This window comes from Pristis pectinata, chromosome 29, assembly GCF_009764475.1.
Source record: "Pristis pectinata isolate sPriPec2 chromosome 29, sPriPec2.1.pri, whole genome shotgun sequence".
Classification (NCBI taxonomy): Eukaryota; Metazoa; Chordata; class Chondrichthyes; order Rhinopristiformes; family Pristidae; genus Pristis; species Pristis pectinata.
The window spans coordinates 24,093,365-24,098,918 of NC_067433.1; the positions used below are offsets into that span (position 1 = coordinate 24,093,365).

General features: G+C 42.7%; 1 non-coding gene across 1 annotated transcript; it reads left to right on the forward strand.

Annotated features, from left to right (window-relative positions):
- Window positions 1–229: 229 nt before the first annotated feature.
- Window positions 230–389, forward strand: LOC127584458 (U1 spliceosomal RNA). The gene has a single exon (XR_007958390.1). It is a non-coding gene; the product is annotated as a U1 spliceosomal RNA (small nuclear RNA).
- The last annotated feature ends 5,165 nt before the right edge of the window (window positions 390–5,554 follow it).

Here is a 5,554-nt window from a genome sequence, read left to right on the forward strand (position 1 = left end):
TATTTCTCGCCTCATACGCTTAGTAGCACTGGTGCTTTCCACGCTATGCGCAACCGATGCCTCGTTCCCAATATTTTAGTTATAGGTGTTTAAAATTATCTCATTGACGCTATTTATGTGAACCGGCTATCAGAGATTCTGTTCCTTTTTTTGTGTGTGTCTTCCACCGCCGTTCTTGTTGTCCCGGGTAGCGATCGATAGGGACAAGCGGTGTTTCGTAGGGTCCAGCATACACATATGGCAGGGGAGTGGCAATGATCTGCAGGGTGTTCTCCGGGGCTGAGGCTCGTCCATTGCACTCCGGGCATGCCGACGCCTGCCATGTCTAAAATGTGGGACACACGACTGTAAAATGTGTGGTGGTGAGAACGGCGTTCGCGCTCTACTCTGATCTGCAGTCAAAGCGAGATTACATTCTACTTGCACTGAACTTCTCCGCGCCTCTCCTTTTGCTATTGTAGTAACGGAAACGTCCCGAGGCAAAGTGAGCGTCTTCGGTGGAGACGTTACTGGTTATAACTGAATGGTCACAATATGGTTTGCACTCTGCATGAAATTGAAGCATAAAGGTGGCGTGTAACTCTCCCACATTCCCTGTACTTCTATAGAAGAGAAGCGAACTGCTTCGATTGAGATTGTAGCATGATGCCGAACACAGCAAGTTCAAAACTATGTTGCATGTGCAGCTAACATTGTTCAAAACCCTTTGACGTGGTAATGGTTAACGTGTAAAGAGTGTGGTGAACAACGTCATGCAGCAGGAACTACATGATCATGAGTATAAAGGAGATTGCCCCACTGATATCGGGAACTTTTTTGATACGGTGTTGTGATCAAAGGAAAACAGCCGATGTTTGCTGTCTCCAGCACATCGCAACAACGGAGTGTAAGTGACAACAGTATTCTGTTTATTTTGAGAATTGTTTGTTTCCTGGATAAATTGAGCAGATGTTGCCTTCAAACTGAGGTCGGTGCCGAGTGATGTCAGAAGCTGTTGAATATTCCTGCATTTGTTGTTGGCATCAGCAGCAGGATGGACATTCAAATGATTTTCCTGACCATGTTGACTGGATCAGAACCATATTTTAGTAAAGCAGAGCATTGTATCAGCGAGCTGATGCTGGTGCTTCCGAGCCAATAACGGCGATTTTTTAAAATTCCCCCAAATGGAACATTACAATGACACACCGGCAGTTCTTGTTCCACAGCTTCACTCCGACAGATCGGGCCCATCAGTAATCCAGGGGATATTTTCTCCCTCGGAGTTCATTTCTGCACACCCAGGTCCTTGCCATCGCTGCGCAGATCCCAAAATGAATAAAATAAAAGATAATATAAGAAGTGGCGTGTGCCTGGCAGTTGGAAGCAATTATAGGAGATGATTTATCTCGGCCAGATGTCACGTTTCCCCTCCCGGGACAGGGCGACGTCGGTTTTTACGGTTCGATTTCACTCAAAGCTGTGGTCGGACTTCTCAGGGAATTTCACTTCATTGTTTGAAATTCACGGACACCTGAGTGTTGATTCCGGAGAAATAACCCAGCAAATCGTGTGCTCTTCCACATCCCGGACACAACTCACAGTTTATCAGTAATTTACCAGTGCGTCTCTCCCGCCGAACACAAATACAGACATTGGAACTTAGAAAATAGGATCTGGTATCCACTACACCCTTCACTGCTATCACTCCTACTAATCTATGCTCAGTCATCTGTTCTAGAGCTCCCGCCATATCATTGAAACTTTTTGCGTCTCGAGATCTATCGATCCCCTGTATAACCTACTTAGTGTTTTGGGGCGGGTCTTCCACTATTATGAAGGGAGACCGGTGATATCCCGCGGCACACATAAAATTGAACTCTATTTCTCAAGCCAAGTCCTTGATAGGGGTCAAGCATGAGCTAAGATTTCAGGATTGACGTTTTTGGGTGGCAGTCCAATTACGAGTTTCCCTATGCTCTATTCTGGATTATATTTCAGATGCTCTCAATAGATTAACAACATGGCTTCGATATCTGGATAAAAACGGAATAGTATTAAGTATTAAACATTAGATTCGTCAGCTCCAAGATACCACGACAGGTCGACTTCGTCTGTGGAAAAGCAAATGCGCAAAAACTGTGGAAGCGATTACGCATCTGGAAGCCGAGTTTCAGTTGGAAACTGTCCTATCTAAAATGCATTAATGAGGCATAAATTGTGCCTTAGTCGGTGCTGCAGTTTAATATTGCTCGTTGGAAATCATTAGGCCACATTAAATTGCAAAAATGACAGGGGACCGTTGTAATCAAATGAGTAAAAGAGGCCGGCAGAAAGGCGGAGTGGAAATCCACAACAGCTTTTGGAATAAACAATGGATGTTAATTCAGCCTCTTTGAGGTACATAAATGGATGGTATCGTTGAAAGGAGACGCGGAGCAAGTGCAGAATTCTTTCGAGACACTGTCACAAAAGTGTTCAATGCATTTTCTAATTTATCGATGTCATTATTTCCCAGTGTTACATATCCTGCCCCAAAATGCAAGGAATGGTTGGTGAAAGCGTGGTAGCATTGCTGAGATATTCAGTATGTCCAGGACTGATTTTATGAACGGTACTGATAAAGTATTGAAAACCGTGCTGCCGTGCCTCCGCGAATACTAAAGAAAGCTGATGAAACAGGGGTGAAACGCATTTCAATGCAATTTAAATAAAACAGGCATTTTGGTTCAGCAATTAATTGAAAAATGTGAGGAAATGTTTGGACAATTGGGCCGAGATTTGGCATATCATAGACTCAGGGGTCGTCCATGCGCACAGTCACATAGAGAATGAACGGAGCAGTTTCAGAGAGAAGGTGAACGACGAGGAAAATTCATCATCATTTGATGCTTGCGTTTTGAATATATGTGAATTAAAATATTGCATAATTAGCTCTGTTGCCCTTTAATTTCATGAACATTGTTCAGCAGGCAAACACATAACGCAAAGACTCCTGAGTCCTTGATCATATGTGGGGACTGCAGTATCCGTATGTCGGCACGGAAGAAGATTGCTGTTTTGCTGGAAAGATTTGTTCGGACAGGAAATGACGTAGCAGAATTAACAATAGATTCAGAAGCAATGAAATATTTATAAAGATAATGCAAGTCAATAAAATATCAGAAATAAGTAGTCTGCGTCAACGGCCACCGATACGGATATTTGGTCAGGTCATTCAATGGGTAAGGTCCAATGATTTAGGGCCGAATGGCCTCATTCTGTCCTGCAAAATACTGCTCTGGTCTGTATACACATTGCAGCCAGTTTAAGGACAACCAGTTGTCAATACAGAGCATTTCTATATGTTCTCAGATTGGTTGGACTGGTTGATATCATGAAACATTCGGAGATGCAGTAAGACTTATTCTAAATCAACTACTTGTGGCTATCCCTTCCACCGCCAAAGCCACCGGAAAGACAAGACGGCAACTAAATTCTCCCCAGGAAGGCATATCTCACATTTCACCTGCGACATTCAACTCACTTCATCCTTTCACTCCACCTGATACCAACAATAATATAATTGATCAGTAACTGAAGGAGATGCGTTTGTTATAAGAATTTTAAAAAATGAAAAAGTTTGTTTAACGACTCAGATATCGTGAAACAGGTTGGAGTCCACTGATGTTCTCCACAAATTCAGTTCAAGCAACATTAAATTAACTTCCTTCGAAAATCTTTGAAGAGTTAAATATGTTACACAATGACACAATGGGTAAAAATAGTTGACACTAAGTGTTTGTTGAGTGGATTCTGTCTGATGTCACTGAGGAATGCACTAATTGCCTTAATGGCCGTTCCGCCTGGGGATAAGAGCTCCTTTGAAACAGTGCATGCGGGCAGTTGGAAGGTTTCGCACAACTGATAGCTGTTTCCGATAGAAAATGGGATACCCACCAATTTACAACATCGTCAGAATTTACTGTCCTACTTGCAGCAGTCGGTATTCCTGGTAAGGTACTGGAACTGACTGCGATTTTGGTGGCGCCGTCTTTGTATCACGCTTGTGGCATTGTAGATGAACCATGTCTTTCTTTCCAGCTTCACAGTCCAATGTGTCATGTCAATCAGTGGAGATTGCAAAGAAAACTTTGTTGCTATTTCGTTTTCAAAATGCAATTTATGTTACTTCAGGGTTTAGTTTTGCATGGGAATTTGAGTAAGGTTTTTGATACAGATCTATACAAATCTATTATCAATCTAAGCATATATTACTCATTTTTTTAACATCACCGAATCCCAGAAGCACTTAAATATGTTTACAAGCTGCGCAGTCAGTAAGATTCCGTAGCAACATAACCTGTCAAAGGTAGCCAGGATTCACCGGCGCCACTGTGTGTGTGTTTTGCCTGTCACTCCTCAGTCCACTCTGTGCCGTGATACCCATTTTTGGTCTCGGCAGTCCCAGCACAATTGCCCTCAGAATACCCAGAACATTTACTGTAAAAAAAGATACATGACAGCTCTCAATTGAATCCGAAACAATTGCCAGCTTTTCCTGTCTGTCCATGTAAATGTCGTTTGTCCTCTACTGTTATCTGAACTGCGGGAATTATAATTGCACCGTCTCTCCGCAATCCGTGTGCTTTAAAGTTAATGGGGCAAAGCACAAAATTCACGTGTCATTCTGTGAAACAAGTGAATGTTAATGTAACTTCACCCCGCTTTCGAATTCCAGTCCAATTACGTACCAATGTGGCCATCATTCTGAAGTACCTCTATTTTGAATATTTCCTTTGTGTTAGCTTGGTAACATTTGGGGTTCCATCAACAAACATGACCTGCTTTTTTGGTGTTCCATGATAGCGGAAAAGCGCAGTCAAGCCAATGAAAACTGATATGATTTTTTAAGAAGAGTTCTGTCTGTCAATTATTTATCTGTGATTCTCCAAAGAAGAATAGTTTTGTCCTCAAAGCAGCGCCTGCAGGCGTTTCCCCGCTACTGACTCTTTGTCTCTTTCAGCGCCACCTTCAGCAAAAGGGAGAGGTTCTATTACGGGAACTATCCCGTTCATTGGACACTTTTTTCTCGTTTTACATGTTACCATCTCACCAAAGATTACTGATTATTGATTTTGTGTCTGGACATTGTTTTCAAATTCTTACAGATTTCCCCTGAACATGTTATTTCCCATATTTTTCACTGATCACGCCTCTCCCGGCAACGCTAAATTTCAGTCCCGCGCAGTGCTCATTCGCACTATTGATCACTTCCTCCCTGCAGCTTCCCACATCGAGACACTCGTTGGTATCTTCGTTCTCGAGGCGGAGCGGTCAGAAAGTGACGGCTCACTTTAACCAGGATTATCCGTCCCCCTGTTTCCGGATACACCAGAGGGCCGCTTGATATCTTGTAGGTCAAAAGGCTTCCCCGTCGTCTCCAAATATCTGCCCTCATCAAATATACACTGAAGAAGTTTTGCAGTTAGAATTATTGAAGAATTTCATTTCAACGGCAAGGCCATGAAGTAAGTTCAAAGAAGAAGTACAATACGTCATGTGATGTGGAATTAAAACACATCTCTCTGCTGCC